The following is a 21,923-nucleotide window of genomic DNA, read 5'->3' as shown; positions in this document are numbered from 1 at the left end:
TGTGTGTGTGTGTGTGTGTGTGTGTGTGTGTGTGCGTGTGCGTGCGTGTGTGTGTGTGTGTGTGTGTGTGTGTGTGTGTGTGTGTGTGTGTACTCATTTGTGCACTCATTCATTCTTCAGCCACAGGAGTGGATACAGGAGGGGCAGCAGGGAACAAGTCTGCTGGTGAAGCAGGTAGGAAGTGTAATGTGCTAAGGGAGTATGCATTTAGGAAATGCAACAGCTGGTGACACCCTGCTAGGCAGCTGTTCTAATAGGCCACAGTGACTAGAATCCAGTCAGAATCAGGAGTTGGTGTCTCAGGTCTGTAATCCTAGTTATTTAGGAAGCTGAGATCTGAGGATCAAGGTTTGAAGCCATCCTAGGCAAGAAAGTCTGTGAGACTCTTATCTCCTATTAAACACACACACACACACACACACACACACACACACACACACACACACACACACACACACACACACACACACACACACACACACACACACACACACACACACACACAAAAGCTGGAAGTAGACCAAGTTGTAGAGCACCAGCCTTGAGCAAAAATGCTAAGGAACAGCACCGAGGCACTAAGTTAAAGCCCCAGTATTTTCTCTCTCTCTCTGTTTCTCTGTCTCTGTCTCTCTGTCTCTCTGTCTCTCTGTCTCTCTCTCTCTCTCTCTCTCTCTCTCTCTCTCTCTCTCTCTCTCTCTCTCACACACACACACACACACACACACACACACACAGAGTATCCTAGAGAGACCAGTCTGCTTGCCGGACTTTATGTGCAGATTGCTGGCTTGTGCTGCCCTGCTCTCCTTCCCAAGGGGTCTGTATCTCTCCATCCTCCATCGATCACCTCTTCGACCTGACTGGACCATGGTTAATTCTACCCTGGTCCTGTCTGTTAGCACACAGGAAATGGACCAGGCCCTCTAAATGGAGCTACTGTTTAGGGTCTAATCAAATCCTCTTCCAAATGCAATCCAGAGCTCAGAACAGGCTGGGGAAGGGTGGCAGCTATGACGCCCTGATCATCATCGCTCCCGCCAGCTAGGACCACCGGATCCCAGACCCCATCAACTGCTGGGTTCTAGGGGTGGTGGTGGGCTGCTCAAGTGACTTGTCCAGTACCATACAGCCGCCGATGATGGAGCCAGGGTCCCAGAAGCAACCTGTGGCTCTCACAAAGATGATTCATCACATTCACTAGATGCCCCGGGCAACATCTGCCCTCCAAAACCACTTCCTGCTTTGGGAGGGGCAGGGTCTGGGAGGTTTGCCTCCAGGAAACTCTTATCTCCAATTAACTACCAAAAAAAAAAAAAAAAGAAGTAGAGCAGCCTGTGTAGTCAGGATTTACCGAAAGAGGATAAAGCCCAAAGACCTGAGCTGGAATCATCTCTCCACCTTCTGCTAGCCCTGAGATCCTAGGTTGACTTCTTTCTTTTTTGGCTTGAAACTGAGTATAGACAAATTTGCCCCTTTTGCTGAGAGCCAGAGAAAAGTCCAGGAAAGTGTTGGGGGGTGGGGGTGGGGTAGACAGAAACTCATCAGAGAAAGGGAGAGTCCTTTAGAACCTCTTCTTAGACTTGGACCTCCATGCATGCTCCAAGTTGTGTCTTCAAGTTTGGCAGACCCTGAACCTCTAGCTTCAGGGCCTCTGGCTCCGTGAACCTCGGCTACTCAGCAGACATGTGACTCCCTCCACCCACCTCAGTCTAGCACCTCCACATCTGGCTTGTTGATACTCCAGAACTTCATATCCCTCCAGAATGGGTGCCCTGTCCCCTTTGTCCCCCAACTTCACAGTTGTTCAGAAGGACAGCAGCAACATCTGGCGGGGGTACCTGCTCTTGTTTTACATTTCCTGGCTGAGGGGCCTTTGGGGCATGGTTTCTCTGTGCCTCAGTTTCTTTAACCATAACATGGGGTTAAGAGCAATTCCTCAAGGTGATTTTAGAGAAATAAGCAAGCTAACATATGACTAGCTTGGTCACATGAGCACTCTTTATTCAATGGGGGCTGGCCATGGACACAGCTTGGTTTTGACCTCTCCCTCAATGGATTTCCTCTGAGCCTCTCTGCACTCCATTGGGTGCCAGGGCACCATCAGGATCGCTTGGTGTCGCCCCCCCCCCCCCTTACTTTCTCCTGTAACCATCTAGTCTCCTGGGGACAATCATGCTGTGAAGCGTCAGGTCAGATGCTGTCCAGGCCATAGGGCTGGTCCAGACCTCTCTCCTGAGGCTATGCAGCATAGGCAGCCTTGGCCAAGCCCCATGGGGGAGAACTCCGCAGCCAGACCTGGTTCTAGGTTCTGTGGATAAGACAGGGAAGCTGTGGTTCTGTCTGCTGGGTGATTACAGTCTAGAAAGGAAGGATGGAGACTAACCAAGGTACTACCCACATAAGCATGGGATACACTGCAACCCCTCATGTGAAGGAGAGGCACGGTGGGGAGGGGGGGGACACCTGTGTCGGAGGTCAGGAACTCATCTCAGTGGAACCACCTGAGACTGAAATCTGCCCTGGCAGCGAGTACCAGAGCGGTGGAGAGGGGACCTGGCATGGAGCCCTCCTTCTAGCTACCCCAGCAGTACTAACTCCCCATGCCCCAGACTTGCATTCACAATCCTCCCCTGAGTTCATTCCTCCCAATGGAGCCCCTATATATAATGTCACCACCTGTCATCCAAACTAGGACCTGAGTGTCATGCTCTCCTCCCTCTCCTTCTTCTCTACCTCTTAAGGACCCTCATGGCTCACAAACTTGTCAGGGGCTCAGGAGGGCAACACACCCCAAAGGGAGCATACCCATTCCACTGAAAGCAATGTGGGGGCCCAGAGCAGAAGCAGCTTGACTCGGGTCAGAAGTTCAGGACAAAGGAGGAAGAGGGAGGAGGATGGAGGCGGTGTTTCTGATCAAGATGTACTGCCTCCATAAATGGACATGTTCAAAGAAAACACTCTTGTATAAACTAATTGATGTTAATAGAAAATAAAGTAATGGAGATTCAGGACAAGGAGGGGGAGAATCTCTCAAGACCGAGAAGACAGGAGCCCCAAATCTCACAGAAACCTTCCCTAATCTTGGCACTGTCCCCTGATCAGCCAGCTAGAGATTCACTCCCTAGCCCTGCCTCAAGGCGGTCCTGGGTTCGAGGACTGTGCTCTCCCATCACCACCCTATCAGATCTCTAGGAGTCATAGAACTCACCTCAGTGATAGGGACACCCATAATCTCTGCACCCCACCCCCCACCTCACAGTCCCATTTACATCTCCAGCTCTTACATTAGAAAAGTTTAGAGCAGGGCTGCCCAGCTGCTTCCTACAGTGATGAATGCTTAGCCAAAGGAGGGCTCCAGGCCCCGCCCATCCCTGGGCACTGCCCTTGGGGACTAGTTCATTATGGGCTCTACCATCACCCCCTTCCTCTATGGTTTAAAACATCTTCTCTGCTGGCTATGTGTACACACTGTCTTGTTTCTCCAGTATCTCTGCCCTTCCCTGAGAGCCTCAGTCATTCTCTTCCCCATGCCCTGGCTGGAGGGCTCTGGGCTCCCTATCAGTGCCTGGCCTGCCTGGCTCCTATGGCTCAGGGTAGGCCCTGCTTTGGCTCATCAGGATCCTGGCCCTGGCTTCCCCCTGCTTCCCAGAATTACTCAGCAAATACCCACAGAGCCCAGATAAGTGCTAAGGCTTGTGCCACACACTGGAGCCAAATGGCAGCAAGGCCCATCTCTGCTGTGAAGGTGCCAGGTCTGTGGGAAAGAGACTGGAGCAGAGGGCTGGGTTAACGCTCACCATGTAGCCCTGCCTACCAGGGCTATGGAAGCACAGAAGCGGCTAGGAAAGGCTAGAATGGCTTAGGGAGGAGGGATGGGACAGGGGCTGCAGCTGGAAACAGGAGGGTCCACTGGGGGAAGTATGGTGGTTCCATGGGGCAGGAGCTGAGGAATTCGGACCCTCCCCTGAAAACAATATTATTATGCTGGGAAGGTGGCTCTGTGGTAGAGCGCTTGTCTTGCAAGCATGAGGCCCTGGGTTCGATTCCTCAGCACCACATAAGCAAAAAGAAAAAAAAAACCAACTAAAAACAATATTATTATTCATAGGATTGTGTCTCGGCTTACTCACCCCTCTCCCATCAGTCTCTTCTGTTTATTTGCCTTTTGATCTTGTGCAAGTTACTTAACCTCTCTGAGTTCTAGTTTCCTTATTTGCAAATAGGGCCAATGATGGTAACCCCACAGGCTTGTTGGAAGTGAGTCTATGCAAAGGCCTGCATAGCAGATGCTCAATTAATGGTCCCCACTGCCCTGCCATCTAGCTTGTTGTGGTGTCCACTAGCTGTGGCTCCACCTTCCCTAGCTGTAAGGATGGTGCTGAGCAGATATGCCTTTCAAAGGGGTTGAGCAGATATGCTTTTCAAAGAATTCCTTAGCTTCTGTCTGGAATGCCCTGCCATACTTCCTCCTGTGGTCTGTGCTGTGTCTGGCTGCAGCCCCCATCCCACCTCCCCATTCTCTCCTCCCTGAGCTGTCTCGGTTGCTTCTGTGCCTCTGTAATCGGGACAGGGCTGAGGAGTGAGGGTTGACCTGGCTCCTACCCCAGTCTCTCCCACTGACCCGGCACCTTCAGGGCAGAGAATGGATCTTGTAAGTACTTGGCTCTAGTGCGTGACACAGGCCTTGGCACGTGTCTGGGCTCTATAGGTATTTGCTGAGTAATTCTGGGGAACAAGGAGAAGCCAGGGCCATGTTCCTGAGCATTGGCAGGGAGCCCAAAGCCCTCCAATCAGGGTATGGAAAGGGGCAGTACTGGGGCTGATGGGACAAGCAGAAACTTGACTTGATGAAGTAGAGATTTAAGGTGTGCAAATATGCATGTGCACATGCGCAAACACACATACACACACACACACACACACACACACACACACACACACACACACACACAAATAGGAGCCTGGTCTGCTTGTTCTGTCCTCCTATCCCATGATTGCCTTTCTTGTTCTCATCACTTCTTTTCCCCTCCCTTTCTTCCTCCTTTCCCCAGGACCAAGTACTTAGTCTGGAGACTAAGCTAGGTAGCAGTAAACAATGCCACATGCAGGCCCCTTGTCACTCCTGTGGCTGGAGATGGGAGAATAGAAGTCTGATTCTGCTGGTGAGGGAAGAGTCAGAATTCCACACACCTGACTTCTTTCCAAACAGAGCTTCCCTCTGTCCCCCCGGCAATGTTCTACTCAAAGGTGATGGTGGGAGGGGAGGAGGGGAGAGACTGTGCCATGCCTGGGAAGATCACAAAGCTAAAATTTGGAGCTAGGTCATCTGAGGTTGACTCCCACCTCGAACTATGCGGCCAAGTCTGTGTGATGCCTCCCTCAGCGGGCTTCTGTGGGGTGTGCAGAGGCAGAGCCTGGCACACTGAAGTGTTTAATACACAGCGCGGACCCTTCACTCGTGGATGGGCAGCAGAGGCCAGCCCTAAACTCAGGCGCCACCCTGAGCAGCAGCTCAGCACACCAGACCACTTTGGGAAGTAGAGGCAGAGGGAGGGAGACAGACCATGGTGGTGAAGAACTGGGGTAGGGCCTAGAGATTCACCATCTGGGGCTCAAATCCCGGCTCTACCACCTCCAATCTCAGTGCCTGTATGTAGCCAGCTTAACCTCTAAAGGCTGGACTTTTCGTTAAGATGGCGAGAGAGACATTAAGTGCTCCTCCCACAGCACTTCTGGCAACAATCCACATAAAGAGCAAGGGACACACACACACACACACACACACACACACACACACACACACACACACACACACACACACACACACACACACACACACACACACACACACACACACACACACACACACACACACACACACACACACACACACACACACACACACAGAGTAGGTGCTCAGTAAGCACCTGTAATCTTCACAACAATGACTTCTACCATCATTGGCACCCTTGACTCCCTTTCCTGCATTCAATTCTGGGACAGGGCACCTGGCACATTCTGACCTTCACAGCAGCCTACAACAGGAGTCTTATTGGTGCATGCTTTAGGGGAGAAGACTGGGGTCCAGGCCAAAGGCCTTGGAGGCTAGGAGATGGTCAGGCCTGTGCTAAGCTTTCCTAGGGGCTTAGCTTCCTGTGTGGCCTAGGCCTGTCTGCATGTGCATCAGTAGATCTGGGAATCCACAGAGTGTTCTGGAACCAATCCTCCACAGATTACCAAGTGACAATGGTATATTCATAACCTTGTCATAAGCAAAGAAACCAAACTCAGCGCTGCCCCCAGATCATCTCTGCAGCTCAGAGCCTCAGCCAGCCCAGAAGGGTCAGATCTGGGCCCAAAATATAGCCAGATCTTCCTGTCCCAGGGACACAGCAAGTATAGAAATTTCGGGGCAAGCGGCGAGCTCTCCTTTGCAGAGACCCCCTTCCTTGTCTTGTCTTACTCCTTCAAGGCCTGCCGTGCTGGGGGCTCCGTGAGCAGCGTTACAGAGGGAGGCTCTTCCACTCATGGACACAGCACTGGGCATCTGGACACTGGACTCATCCACGATGCTGTGGCTGAAGGTCACCCTCCAATGCCCCCAGGCACACTCCAGCCTTCCTGGCAGATGTGCCCTGTCTCTGCTGGGGAGTGAGGCTGGGGATGGGTTGGACTGAATCTGGTCCAAATTCACCATCCTGACAACCCCCTGTCATGAGACTTTCATGCCCCTCAGTTTCCCTCGGACCTGACTATATTCTGCTCAGTAGCCCTCATTAGCCCTCTAGGATAAAATCCCAGCCCTCACCATGGCTACTCGCCCCCATTTATCTTTTTTTGTTTGTGTGTGCCAGTACCTGGGCATTGCTCAAGGTTAGTAGCACTCTACCACTTGAGCCACTTCTAGCTTTTGGTTGGTTAATTGGAGATTAGGGTTTCATGGACATTCCTACCTGGACTGGCTTCAAAGCGCAATCCTCAGATCTCAGCCTTCGGATTAGCTAGGATGACAGGCACTTGGCTACCCCCCATGTGTCTTCTACTACCCTGTCTCTTTCTCCCCTCTGAACAACCAAATGGAATTGGACCTCAGGTGCCTCTACAGAAAGCCACAGTCATGCAAATACAGCTGCTCTCCCTGCTCCACATACTGGAGACCCTCTACTCATGCTTCAAAAATCCAGCCTACCTGTACATGTATTCTCAGCATTTCTGAGAGGATAACAATGTCCCATGGTGAGAAAGGATGGCATTTTTAATAAATCGGATAGACACCCACAGAAAAGGAGTCTTGATTTCTATATCACTCTGTGCAGAAAAAAATATTTTAAATGATAAAACTTCTGGAAGACAAGAGAGTTAAGTTCACCTTCCACATCTGTGGGTTTAAATATCTGCAGATTCAGCTAACCACAGATCGAAAATCTGAAATGAACTTTCTGTAGTGAAAATGTACAGGCTTTGCTCTCTAGTCATTATCCTCTGAATAAGACAGTGTGTAAGGACTGTCCAGACACCTGAATCCGCCAGTGCCCATGTAGACAGGGCACTTGGCACATTCTGACTCTGATGACAGCCTAGAATACCCTGGCATTTGCATTGTATTGGGTATCATCAGTAATCTAGAGATGGTTTATTGTAGACAGGTGCAAGGAAGGATATGCAGTTATTACTACACACAAGGTATCCTGGAACCAACCCCCCACCCATAAAAGGGCAGATGGGATGCCCAAAACCTTTAATGTACAACAAAAACAGACTCAATAAGCACTCTCCATAAAAAAAAAAAAAATAGCAAAGTAGACTGATTAAAATCAAGAACTTCTTTTCTTCAAAGATTCCCAAACAAGAGAGAAGATAAACTCTAGTGTGGGCGAATGCATTTGTAATGTGTTTGTCCAACAAGGAACACATATTTAGAATATTTTTAAATCGCCCACAGATTAGATAAAATCAGACAAGCTGATAGGAAAATGCAGGAAAGACTGGAACAGGCACTTTGCCCTCAAGTGCCTTAATGGCCAACATATGTAAAGGTACACAATCTCATTAGTCATCGAGGAAATGTAAATTAAAACCACAATATGACAGTATCTAATACCTATAGTGTTGGTGAACACAGAAAGCAGTGGACCTATCATACAAGGCTTGATGAAGCGGCACACTTTGGAAAATTATACAATAGTATCTACCAAAGCTAATTACATACACCTCTATGAGTCAGCAACTGAGGTATTTACCCCAACACACAGCAAGATAGCGCTTCCAAAGACACTGAGCCATCCATAGCAGCCCCAGTCATTACAGCCTGGGACTGGAAACAACTACAATGTTCATGGAAAGTGGAAACATTAGAGTCTATACACACAGTGAAGCCAGAACAGAACAAAATAAAGTACAGTAACATGGATGAATCTCACCATCGAAATGTTAATATAAGCCAGGCACCATCTGTAGTTCATGCCTGTAATTCTAGCTACTCAGGAGGCTGAGATCTAATGATCAGAGTTCAAGGCCATCCTGGGCAGAAAAATCCATGACTCTTATCTCCAATAAATTACCAAACAAACAAACAAACAAAAATCATACCAAAAAAAGTGGAGCTATGGTTCAAGGGATAGAGCACTAGCCTTGAGCAAAAGAAGCTCAGGTACAGAGGCCAGATCCTGAGTTCAAGCCTTAGGATGGACATACACACACACACACACACACACACACACACACACACACACACACACACACATAATGCTAATGCAAAAAAATTATCTATCATTGATCCCATTCATACAAAACCAGGCAATACTAATCAATGACAGAAATCAGGATTAGGAATGACCTGTAGTCCATAATGACTGAGGTAGCACACAGGAAGTTTCAGAGTTCTAGAATGTTCTATCTCTTGACCCAGATGGAGGCTACATGGATGTGTTCATTGGGTGAAAATGCATCAACTACATACTGCTGATCTTTCTCTTACATTAGAATTTTAAAGACAACCCCCACCCACCCGTGTTTCCTCTGTTCTCTAACTGAGAGCTCTGGGTCCTTTGTACACACTCTACTAGCACATTCCAACCATTTCCCCTGCAAAAAGCTGCTGTCTTACTTCCCTGTTCTTTGAATGCCTTTGGAGTTATTGTCCCCCTCCCAACTATCTCACCCACAGGTGTAACACTTAGAGCAGCCACCCATGAGATAAGAGCTCAGCATTCCCAGTGCAAGATGACCCTGAGTCCAGGCGCATGACGAATCTCTATGAGCTGTACAAATTCATTGCATTTGACCAGTGATGCTGGGAGCCCCTCAGGCAGTGTCCCAGGCAGGAGAGTCCCCGGGAAAGTACTGTGAAGCTGAGTCTATCCCTCAAGTCCCAAACCCACACAGTGGTCTTTAGGACACAGTAAAATACTACCTAAGATACTGGAAGGCAGCTTCAATACCTTGGCAGAAGCACATCTGCCGGGCAGAGGGGTGGAGTGGGACAGGGACCCATTCTTTCAATAGGCAAGTATCTACCCAGGCAGATTCAACCTCACTTCCTGCAGACTGGATTCTTTTCCAAGGTTCCCTTTGCCTCAGCAAAGCCATGCTGCTTTTCTCCATTTCCTGCTCATCTTTGACACTAACGATTGAATCTTGCATGTCTACACCTCCAGGACTTGGCAAGTGACACAAAAGGCACTTAACATACATAGAAGGGAGATAGAAGGCCAGGACAGGACAGAGCTACTATTTGGACCAGCCAGGAACTCCATTAACAGAGGTCTGAGCAGGGAAGGTTTCATGTCCTGGCTGGACACCACTGGCAACCCAACTTGAGGAGTGGCAGAGTAATGCCACCTTCTGTTTCACGTCCCTTCCCCTGGCTGCTTCCTGCCAGTCATTTGGCCCTCAGAGGCTCTGTCCCAATCCTTTCTCTGCCCACTTCCTGTCACCTCACCCTCTGCCCCCTGCTGTGAGTGCCAAAGTTCTATCAACTCAAGGTTAACCCCAATGAGAGGTACCAGGACAGTTTAGGGAGCCTCAGCTCTGTGGTTTAAAAAAAATTAAAAAAAAAAAAAAGCACCCACTCACTGGTGGCTCTCACCTATAATCCTCACTACTCAGGAGGCTAAGGATCACAGTTCGAAGCCAGCCTGAATAGAAAAGTCCCCGTAAGACTCTTCAATTAACCACTCAAAAGCCAAAAGTGGAGCTGTGGCTTAATATGGTAGAACCTAGAGCAAAAGAGCTCAGAGGCAGCACGTAGGCCCTGTGTTCAAGCCCTGTGCCCAACGACAACAAACACGAAAAACAAAAAAGCACCCAATCTTACCACACGCAACTTACTGCATTCTCTGCCTTCCCAGGGTGAAGGCATAGGGAATTCTCTGGCAGCAGCCTGGGTCGTGGTGTCAGGTGCAAGCAAACTGACCCACAGAGGGCAGAGGAGGAGGGAAGCTCTGAGCTGTCCAGAGCAGGGGCACTTCTGGCAGCTCTCCATACATGGGCAGGGACACTCTAGGCCACCATCAGAATGAACAGGCTAGCCTGAGACTTCTCCTTTCTCCTCAGTGCCTGGAAGTTCCCATCTCCCAAGTGGCTCAGGGCCCTGCACCCCTGTGTCCCCATCCCCACTCCTGGATGCCTGGGTGGAGCTTGTGTGCTGCTCCTGGGGCTGAGCCCAGCTGGCCTGCTGTGAGTGGCTCCAGCCTCCCCAGGCTGAGGAGGCTGAGCCATAAGCAGCCTTGTTTATCCCTAGGAGGAATGATGGTTTTCCCTGAGCAATGACATCTTGGAAACGGCCTGGCTCGACAAACAACAACAAACCTCCCAGCTGGGGCCTGGGTTGCAGCTTGCATGAGAAGGCTTCTACCCAGAGGCGCCTGAGGAAAAGGTCAGAGGCTGCTTCCCTGATGAGCCAGACCCTGGCCCTGACCCTGACTCCTGGAACCAGAGAATAGGAGAGAGTGTCCAGAGGATGGGATGACTATAAGGAGCCTAGCAATACCTGATCCAGCTCCTGGTTGGCCCAAGTGGGAAAGTGAATTGGAAAAGTAGGCGTATTCCCCTCAATTGTCTCTTGAACAAGACTTCCAGGAGCCTGGGTCTCCTGGGCTTTTTGTACCACATACGCTGCTTTTCCAAAAACCAGAAGGCTTCATCGGTCAACCCAAGGGTCTAACAAGGGGTGGGTCACTGGAGTGTGTCCAAGACAAAAGCCAGGTATCCTGAGACTGAGGGCTGAGCAATAGCATCCTGCGTTCTGCGTTGCATGTAACCTCAATAAAAAAAAAAACCCTTCCTTTGCAGCCTCAGTTCCCTCTTTGTCCGCCCAGGAGGGAAAACACACTCTGCCATCTCTAGGGTGTTCATTACAAGCCAAATGGGAAGGAGCTCTCAAGGTCCCTAGAGACCCAGCTGAGCAAGGCACTCCCTCCCCAGCACCCTGCTTACCCAGCCAGCCGAGCAGACCCCTGGCTCAGCACCATTCCCCCACAGGCAGCCAGGCTAGCACCATCCCATGGGGGTTCAGGGAGCTGACTGCAAGCACCCATAGTCTATGCAAAGGACCATGAGCTTTGCATTTGATCTAGCCAGAGATGTCAACCTCCCCTTCACCCCCCCGACAACTCTCCACCCCCACCCCTACTCTCCATAGCTCAGACTATGGTATAGACCCCTGAGTAGATTTTTCCTATTGTCTCGCCTTCCACCAAACCCCACAGAGACTTGGGACCCTTCCTATAGGAGCTCCTTGCCAGGCACCCTAATTAACAGTGCTCACTCCCCTGCTAGGCACAATGCTAGGACTGACATTCTGAGCTTCCTTTCCTACAGAAAATCCCACCCTAGCTAACTGGGGCAACTCAACTCTGCCATCCAGCCATGTCCCTTAGGTGACTAAGGTATGAATAGGCCCACAGCCTGTGATCAATGGGACACAGAGCACCTAGCAGGTCCACCAGTAGTGGGACTTCTTCACACCAGCCGTGGCAGTTTGGTCAGTTAAGACCTGGAAGGAAGAAAAGAGAGGAATTCGGGGGCAGATCAAACAGCATGCACAAAAGTTGGGAAAGAAAGACAAGGTAAGATTGGAAGTGTGATGCTCTCATTGATACCAAGTACTGATAATCAGAAGTCAAATTCCTTTGTCCTAGCTGGAAACCCTGAATATTTCCCAGCAGAGCATCTATCTTTCCCAACTGTCTGTTTCTCCATTTCTGGACTGGGCCTGAGTGAGGCTGACTGTGGAACTTGGCTTCCCGGAGGGCCCGCCCTGGACTAAGCCATGCCATGTGCGAGAGCTGGGGAGAAGGGGAGGTGCCCCTTGGCTGGGCACAGAAGACTCAAGGGGCCATGCTGGAAACTTTGACTCTCACTGCAGGGCCCTGGCTGAGATCCCATGGGCATCAGTGGGACAAGCCTCCACAGCTCCTGCCTTTCCGAGATGCACCCACTCTAGCATCCCGAGAAGGAAGCCAGGAGCCCCCACCATGAGTCTTGGGAGTGTGGAAAGTTTCTACAAGTTGATGGGGAGCCTAGTCAGCCTGCACCAAGCTGGCGTCTCAAGTAGAAGTGCCAGGTTCAAAGCCGAATTGCGTAGCATGGATATGGGTAAAGGCTTCCTCTATGTCAGATCCTCGCTGTTCCGGAGGCAGAGGCCCTCCATCCTGGTCCTGGCTTCAGACAAAGCCTCTCCCCATTCTGAGCCCAGACTCTCCCTCCCATCTCAGGCCCTGGGTTCAAGGGTTCTTCTTAGAAACCTGAGACAAAAATAAGAGATGTGGACCTTCTGAGTTGAGAAAAGCATTGGCCTCTGTCTGCTGGCGTACAGTGGCTGGTTCTGTGGAGAGTGAGTGGGTCTCTAACCATCCCTCTTGCCTTCCTGGGTCTCAGTGGGAGGCAGGGCAGCAGGTGCAGGCCCTTTCCCAAGGGAGCGCTGAGCTCACCAGGTATGTATGGTGAGCCTGCTTGGGTTTCCAGGGGACATTTCTGCCAGAGCCAAGTTCCAGGATCAGAGATGAACCCCTGAAGACCAGCCCTGGACCCTACCTCTTTCCCTGCTAGTAGAACTCCACAAGAATTACCATCCCCACTGCCTGGTGTGCGGCCAGCATCCCTGACACAATAGCCCAGGCTGCGGACCTGAGCGTTCCCTCCCGGTGCAGTGTCCCAAACATTCCTTGTCTCTCCCAGAGAGAAAAGCTGGCTGGCTAGCCCAGAAGCGGGAAGCCTTGAACAGTGGACGCTTGTCCCCTGCCCTTAGTAGGGCATCCCCCCCCCCTCCAGAACACACACACACACACACACACACACACACAGAGCTATCTCAGAATACAACAGAACACAACCCTTTTGGCAACAACGTGCCTATCAATGGCTGCCCTGGGGAAGAAACAATAGAAACCGGGGCATGGGTGGCTTGGACACGAGCCCCCCCACCCCACCCCAGCCCATCCTCACAGACCCCTGTCACCAAGGCACCTACCCAGCACACTCCAGCAGGAACCCAGGCGACTCCTGGCAGCACTCCTGCCTGCCCGCCCGCCCGCCTGCCCGGGTCTCCACCCGGCTCCTCCCGCGGGCGGGCGGCTGAGGCTGTAGCTGCTAGGGCGGGCAGCCGGCCGGCAGTGTCAGGGCTGCCTACCCCAGACAGAGCGCCTTTGTGTCAGCAGAGCTATTTATGGACTTACCCAAGTTCCCCAGGGGAGCGGTACCTGCTGGGAAAAGCAGAACCAAATGACCAGGTTCCACCTCCCACATCTAGGTAGCGTTTTCTTTTTTTCTTTTTTTTTTTCTTCTCAAAACCCTTGCATCACCCCGTCCCTCCTCCCCCTCCTCCTCCTCCTCCCCTCCTCCTCCTCTGTCACCCTCCCTCCTCCTCCTCCTTCTCCTCCAGCGAGTGCCTTCCCAAACACACACCCTGTCCAGCGAGCAGCCACCACTCTTGCAAAGAGGTTGGATTTCTGTCTTCGATCAAATAGAAAACTCTTGTGATTTTTTTTTTTCCCAAACCACTTTCATCCAAGGAGGATTCAGGGATGTCTCATAGAAGAGAGTCCTCAGGCAGCCAGTCCTTCCGCAGAAGAGGCTGCGCTGGCTCCTGGCTTACACGCTCAACTCTACCATGCCGGGTCCCCTGCCACCCATCCCCAAGTCCCCAGCTGGCCCCCCAAAGTGCAGCTGTAGAGGGGGAAGCAGCCATCCTGCTCTGTGGCATGCTCCAGCTCTGGGATCCACCCCACATACCTCCCTGGGGCTCCCTGGCTGGAGCCCTGCAAAGCCCGGCTCCCTGGCAGGACCCAGCCAATCACTGAGGCTTCCCTGTCACACCCCCACCCCCATGCAGCAGCTCCGTCCCACTGGGAGGCTGCGATTGAACTCAGGGTCCTGCAGCCAACACAGCTGGCTGGAGAATGCACTGGCCCTCGGGGAGGCCAGGGAGTGGTGGCTTTAGTCACCTCCCAGTGTCCCGGCTGGATACATGGAGGCTTTTTTTTTTAATTTTTGTTTTTTGGGGGTTTTGTTGTGGTTTTGTTTTGTTTTTCTCCAGTACCAGGGTCTGAGCTCAGGGTCTCATGCTCTCACACGGCTTGCTCACTCATGGCTGATGCTCTACCACTAGAGCTGTGTCTCTAGTCTAGAATTCTGCAGGTTATTCAGAGATGGAGTATCCAGAATTTTCCTTTGAACCAAGGTCCTCCAGGTCTCAGTCTCCTGAGTAGCTAGGATTACAGGGGTGAGCCACTGGCACTGGACTAGATACATAGTTATTGGGAACCCTGTGTGCCAGTCTCTGGAGAATGCAAGCTGGACAAAGAACTTGCCCCTCCTCTGCCCAAAAGGGCAGATTGCCTCTGAAGAACGAAGGAGACATTGCTAACCATGGGAGTGTGCTAGGACAGAGGTAAGAGTACTGGACTGGGGAGGTGAGGACCCCGATTCTAGTTTAGCCCCAGCACTGGTTGGCTGGGTCCCACTGAGCAAGCCCCTGCCCTTCTCTGACCTTGCTTTCCTCATCTGTAAAATGGGTCTGATGCCCTTGACCTGCCCACATGTGGAATTAATAGGGAGTTCAGTGAGCTGGTACTTGTTCCTTCACTTAATCTTCACCAACACCTTTTAAAGGGGAGGGCAGGGGACTCTTACTACCCCCTGACAGGTGAAGAGTCTCAGGTACAGAAGAAATCCCAAGTTCAGAGCTGCCCACTGTCACTCAGCTCAGTGGCTGTGAGGACCACGATTAAAGACTACACCTAACTTCACCACTGCAAAAAGCTGCCAGCCAGAGCTGTTCTCTGATGTCATAGCTGTGAGGGGTAGGGGAGTGGGAGGGTGGGGGCTAGGGGTGGACTGGGGCCCAATCCACTGACTCTTCCCATCTTCATCCAAGGACCCTGGATGCCAGTGCATCCTCCCTGTACCCCACCTCAGTCATGCTAGACCAAAGTACTGCACCTCTCAGCCTCTCTCTCTCCTGTGGCAATCTCAGTGTCTCCAAATGTCCCTCTGTCTGTCCCTTGACACTTTCTCTTCTGTCTCTCTCTCCCGGGGCCTCGCACACTCCCGAGCCACACATGTATGCAGTTCTAAGAGAATATCCTTAACCTATCAATCCTACCTATCATTCATCACATCCCTGGGAGCAGAGCCATGGCTGTCCTTACTAGAGCCCTGGAACATTCCAGATTGGGAAATAGCCTACAGGCTCCCGAGAGAAAAAAATCACAAAATCAGGAAACTAAGTCCTAAGAGATGGCCAATTCTACTGGGACTGAGCTATTATTTCCTGATGGGGCTGGTGGGTCCCAGGATGGACTGTCTGGTGCTAGGGGGTAAGATGCTCAGGTGAGGAGCCTGAAGATGTAGGACAGTGTGGCACAAAGATGCCCTGCAGTTTTGTCTTCTTCCAGTCAACACATAACTCCAGCGCATGGACTACATACCAGTCCCTGAGTGAGGCCTGGGGGATGTGGCAGAGAACAGGTGGGCTGGCTCTCCATTCACAAAGCTGCCAGGCAGTGTGGGAGATGGAGGGCAGACACATCGTCTAATGAATGAGACCATAATTAGACATTGGCAGCTCTGCCAAACCAGGACGCTGGGCCCTGAACAGGTCCAGAATGCAATCATCAGGAGGAAGGGACTGAAGGAGCTCAGGATCTGGCCAGGCTAGGAAGCATCTAGTACCCCAGGGAGTCCGTCTCAGCCATAGTCCTCTACCTACCCGGGCCTCCAAATGCCCAGAGTAGAGCCAGCCATCTTCCCGGGCACAGCCTGTGGCAGGATCAGGGGGCTGCTGACAGCCACTAGGGAGGCCCTGGGGATCTTTCACTCTTCTCCACATTTTTAGCCAAGCCAGTGAAACAGAGGTACAGAGAGGGTGAGTGACTAGCCCACAAATACACAGCCATTGGGTAGCCAGGCTAGGAGCCTGGGTAACTAACTCCCCATCTAGTGCTCCATCCATGGCACCGAACCACAGAGTAAATGATGGTGCTGCTCAGCGTGGCTACAATGAGGGCCTGGCAAGTGGTAAGGTCCAGCTTTCTCACAGCCCACAGAGCTCAGCACCTACATATTCAGGGTTTCTCCCATTTGTTGATCCATATCTCCTCCTCCCTTCCCCCTCTCACCAGTCCTATGGCTTGAACTCTGGGCCTGGGCATTGTCCCTGAGTTTCTTTTGCTCAATACTAGCACTTTACCACTTGAGCCACAGCATCACTTCTGGCTCTTTCTTTCTTCCTTCCTTCCTTCCTTTCTTCCTTCCTTCCTTCCTTCCTTTTCATTTACTTTCCTGCCCAGGCTGTCCTCAAACTGTGATCCTCGGATCTCAGCCTCCTGAGTAACTAGGATTACAGGCATGAGCCACGAGTGCCCAGCATGATCCATATATTTTATTTAACAAACACTCATTTGGCATTCCCCGTCCTGCTGTTGTGCACCCTTCTCAGGGTGACAAGTAGCCTGGGTTCCTCAAGTCCTCAGAACTCTATCAGGTAGGATTGCCAAGATCCCCATTGCCAAGAAAGATTATGAAATCTGACAAGGTCACACGCCAGCCATTGCAAAGCTATAGATTGAACCCAGGTGACTTGTCAGTCCCGTGCTATACCTCAGTTGTTCCCCCAAACACTAGGGCCCGTGAGCCCAGTCACACAGGTTTGATGAGCTGGCATCAGTGCCCTCGGCTGGGGCCAGGGAGGCTCAGCAGGGACCCGGAGGGTAGCTAGCACTCTCAGGCAGGACTTCAGGCTTCAGAGAGGCCTTTAGGGAGATATAGCAGCAGCCCAAGGATGCTGACAGGTGCCAAGGACCTGCTCCCCTGTGGCCCACACTTAACCTGTCTCCACTGCCTTAAATTCAATGTTGCCTGATTTACATTCCCAAGACCCTACCCGGAGCCCTGCCCATCACCTTCCCCATGAACAGTGCACCCACCCCAGCCCACCCAGTCTCGCAATGTGCAATCCCACCTAGGGAACGCTGGGCTGTCACTCACGAGGGCTCACAAGCCCTGGTTTGAGGGTTCACAAACTCCATGTAGAAAGGCTTCTACCTCAGGGTCAGCCAAGAAAGTTCACATTTGCTATTTCAATAACAACTGTGTCCCTGATCTGTGCTGGAGCCTATGCCACAAAGGGACAGGTCAGCCTGCTACCAGTATGGCAGACCTGGGCACTGACTACAAGCAGGGACTGTCCGGCCATGTTTGGGCTCCTAGGGTGCTAGCACCTAGGCATGCATACACACTGCTGTTAAAATGCAGCCCTTTCTCTTCTGTGGGGGGCAGGTGACACAGGGAGGGAGTAGAGGAAGACTGAGCAGGTATCCACAGGTTCAAGGTCCCAGGGAGTTTTGGCTTGAAGTCTGAAGGCTCCAAAGTCCTTTGTGCTTCCTGGCCTGTATCCTCCATGTCTAAAATCCCAGCCCCACCTCTCGCCTGCACAGTTAATCCCGCAGCACTGTAGGCTTTCTCACTGAAGGAACTGACTCAGCAAGCGATCAGAGGAAACAGCACAAGTCATTTCAACATCCCTGAGCCTCAGCTGCCTTGTCTGTACAAATGGCGCTGGTTAGCATCTGCCTCCCAGGGGTACGAGTTGAGGTGATGCACGTGGAATGCTTGACACACTTCCTGCTCGCGGTGCTGTGATGTCACTGTGGCCATCAGGTGTAAATGGACAGATTTTTGCCTTGGGAAGGCTGATGTAACTGCTAAGTTCTATGTAGGCTGATGTAACTGCTAAGTTCTATGTAGACCTGTGCATTTGGGGGGGAGGGGCAAAGGAGGGTCCAACAGGTGCCTGGAATAGACTAATCACCCATAGCCCCCAGCCCGTCACACGAAACAGGAAATGAAGATGCAGAAAGGTGACATGGCAAAGCAGATGCACAACAGTGTCACTCAACACCTGCACTCCTGACCCACCTACTCTGCCTCCAGTCTTGTGCTTCCTCTACGACCCCTCCCTTGCCAGCTGTCCCTTCCTCAGGGATCTCAGGCAGCAAAGGACAATCCCAACCGGTTCATGGAAATGGAGCTCCTAGCAACAGCCAGGAGAAGCCCACATGTAGTGAGCAGGAGGCCAAATGTCACCCTACCAAGCCAGCTCTGAGGATTGCCACCAGCCAGCTTTGGCCTCTGCAGTGTCAGCCTGACCTTGGGTGGCTGTAGCAGCTCAGGATGGCCAGGTGCCATGATCCTCTCCCATCCTGGCTCCCACCCAATGGGCCTCATGCTGCTCTGAGATTTCAAGCTTTGGGAGCAATCCTCGACTTGCTATGCTTGCGCCAACTCCAGGGCCTGGCTGTGTCCTGACAGCCAGAGTTCCTGGGAAGTGTTCAGCCACCAGCTCAGCTAGGGACAAGGCCAGCCCCATGCCCTTGACTGCTAGATACAATCTATCCATTCACTCCCTGGAGTCTAACCTACTGCTTGGACTTAAGCCCAGGTCATGAAAGCAGAAGGTCAGCAGAGAAAAGACTGGGCCAAAATACTTTGTGGCTGCCTTCTGCCAACTCTGGAGCAAAGATAACTCCTTCTCGGTGTCTTAGTTGCCCTGTCTTTAAAATGTGTACAGGGGTTGCAAGAGATCAGTCACTCAAAGGGTGGTCTCCACGTGGAAAATGATAAAGACTTATGATTCTAATTTATGATGGAATCTCATGGTCCTGTGATGTTGCCACATCTAAGTGTGTGACTAAAAAAAAGGGGTCCTACTGAAGAGGGTATAGCTGGCACAGGTGTTATAAAACCAGTAATGAATCACACACAGTCTATGCAAATGCCGGCCCTTTCCCCTGGGATGGTTTAACAGGTCATGATTTACTTTCTATGGCCATGTCCTGAATTCTCCCTGTGACTCTGACACACCGCCTTCATCCACAGTGGACTCATGGGTCCATTTCTTCTCCACCCTCCATTGCTCCCAGCTCAGAGTGTACCACCATTTTCCTGTGCGTCTGAGCCCAGGCTCTTGAGCACTGTCATCCCAAATTCCTTCCTCCCATTCATCACCAAATCTCAAAGCTCTCACCTCCCACATGGGTCTTTCCCCTCTCACAGAGCCTAGCCCCTCCAGCCTCGTCCAGGCCAACATTACCTCTCCTTGGCTGAGGGACAATGCTCCAAGCTGCTCCTGCCTCCACAGGCTGGCCAAGGTGAACTTTCTACACAAACCCAACTGAGCTGCTCCCACCGCCCTCAGAACAACATTCAAAGTCCTTGCCCAGCTTTCCAAGCCCATCATAGTTGGATGAAGTCTGTCTCTCCTCCAGCTGACCTTCCACCACACAGGACTGGGAGATGTGTAGGAGCAGGGACCATATTGGTTGATGAAGTAGAAGTCATATAAGAGTCTGCCTGATCGGCCTCCATTCACCCTTCTTTGGCATCTGAGGAACTATACTTCCTTTCCCCGTGGTCCAATCAGGTGATCGGGTGATTCATATGGACTTGGCCTAGCTCCCACTCCAGACATGAACATATGACAGGACCTTGGACAACTGACATATCTATCCCACTGTCTTCAGTGACCAAGATGGACACATGACCTAATAGGAGCCAATAGAACTCAGGCCCAAGACGACTGGTGAAATGATAGAGGGTGTCGAAATGACCGTGGTACTTCTGGCAGCTTTGCTGCCACTATGCAGGGAGGAAGCCAACACATAAGCAAGTAGAATAAAACTAAGAGGAAATGGAGAAGATGGTGATCTTGGTCAAGGCCTGAACTCAGCTATGCATGAAGTCTACCCTTCCAAAATCCAAGGAATTCCATTTGCTACCTGAAGCTCATGTGAGTTAGGTTGTTGTTGTTGTTTTACCACTTGCAACCTTAATATACCAGCAGCACATTAGGCACTCAAAGTCTAGCTTATTCAAAGTCTGGCTCAGGAAAGTCCTCCAGCACTGAGAAGGTAACTAGGTTTGTGCAATAGGAAGAGTTACGTAGCTGCTATCTAAAGGGAAAGCAGGAGGCAGAGGAACATCTACCCGGAAGCCATGCAAGAGTCCCAGGGACAGAAGAGGCCTGAAGAGGGTCATTCAAACCAAATGAACGGAAAGGAGAGGAAATATCCCAACTCTGATAACCCCTGCCCCTCTCTGAGTCTCATTATCCCAATCTGAGTTGATGCATCATTCCAGAACCTCCAAGTTTCCCCCACTGGTCATACAGGATCTTGCTGTCAACACTCAACATCACTAGTGGGTTGGCTCTGGGGAAGGGAGGGTCCCTGTTTGTTCCTTCATCTATAAGTCAGAGACAAGAACAATATTGTTCAAGCTACATATTATAGCAGAAGGAAAGGAAGTACACTCCATGAATGTTAGGCTCATTATCATTATTTGAGGTAAAACTTCCAGAAAGAAGGAAATAAACATAGAACATAAACAGTTGGGGAAAATAAACAGAAAAATGTCTTTGATTAAGTGAAGATAGACTGGGTGTTCAGACTGAAGGAGCTAACCAGGAAAAATAACCAACATTGTTTTAGTTAGAAACAGAAACAATCTGGTAACATTTATGAATTCTGAAGACTGGAATTGAGAAATCTTGCCTGTTTCCATAAAGAAATCTGAAGGGGACAGGTGAGGGGGAGGGGGTAAGGTAAAAAAAAAAAAAAAGAAATCTGAAGGGATGAAGGAAAGAGAGCCCTCTCTATTACACTAAAGGCAGGACAGCACTCTGCATGCTCTTAAGAGTTCTTGGGGAAAAGATTGTTCACATGGAGTTCTTTATTCATGCAGATTATGACTCAGGCATGAGGGCAAATATTTTCAGACTAAAAGGCTAAGAAAAGCACATTATCTGGAAAAATTACAGACTCTTTCTGGAAAAATTACTCAAGAAAGATCTCTAAACTAAAGTAAATCAAAGCCTAGAATTCAGAATGAGAAGCTGTGGTGTGAAGAAGAGGCAGGCAATGAAGGCAGAAATATAGACTTAACTACTGATGAAATAATGCCATTTTAAATCAATTATTTGAGTGTGCATGTGGACACGCACAATTTCTGGGCTTGAACTCAAGCCTTCAAATTCTTGCTTAGCTTTTTCATTCAAGGCTGATGCTGTATCACTTGAGCCACACCTCCACTTCTAATTTTTTTTGCTTGTTAGTTGGAGGTAAGAGTTTCACAGACTTTCTTGCCCAAGCTGGCTTCAAACCACTGGTTATTCAGATCTCAGCCTCCTGAGTAACTAGGGTTACAGGTAGCCATCCATTCTTGATACCCAATAGCACTAATGTTTTCAAACAAACAATCAGGACCTAAAATTCCAATTCCAGATGATTTTTAATAAGACTTAGAATTACAGAGGAATGCAGAGAAGATGGGCTGGCTGATTAGTATAGGTTATGAGAGTAAGGACAAATTCACCAATTCAGGGTAAGGCTTGATAGTGAAGTGTGTGGACACAAAAGGGAAGGGAA

The 21,923-nt window shown here is 50.7% G+C and overlaps 1 protein-coding gene across 5 annotated transcripts in view; it reads right to left on the bottom strand.

Moving 5' to 3' along the window:
• Rgs3 (regulator of G protein signaling 3) overlaps positions 1-21,923 on the bottom strand; it is a 139,385-nt gene that overhangs the window by 19,152 nt on the left and 98,310 nt on the right. The window contains exon 1 of one of the 5 annotated variants that reach the window (XM_070012054.1): positions 13,472-13,560. The exons of the other annotated variants lie outside the window; for them this stretch is intronic. The gene's annotated coding sequence lies outside the window, so the exon portion shown is untranslated. Of the gene's footprint in view, positions 1-13,471; positions 13,561-21,923 lie in introns of those variants that run through there. 5 annotated transcript variants of the gene reach the window in all.

This window comes from Dipodomys merriami, unplaced genomic scaffold, assembly GCF_024711535.1.
Source record: "Dipodomys merriami isolate MVZ:Mamm:240054 unplaced genomic scaffold, mDipMer1.0.p SCAF_11, whole genome shotgun sequence".
Classification (NCBI taxonomy): Eukaryota; Metazoa; Chordata; class Mammalia; order Rodentia; family Heteromyidae; genus Dipodomys; species Dipodomys merriami.
This window is presented reverse-complemented; position numbering and strand designations above follow the sequence as displayed.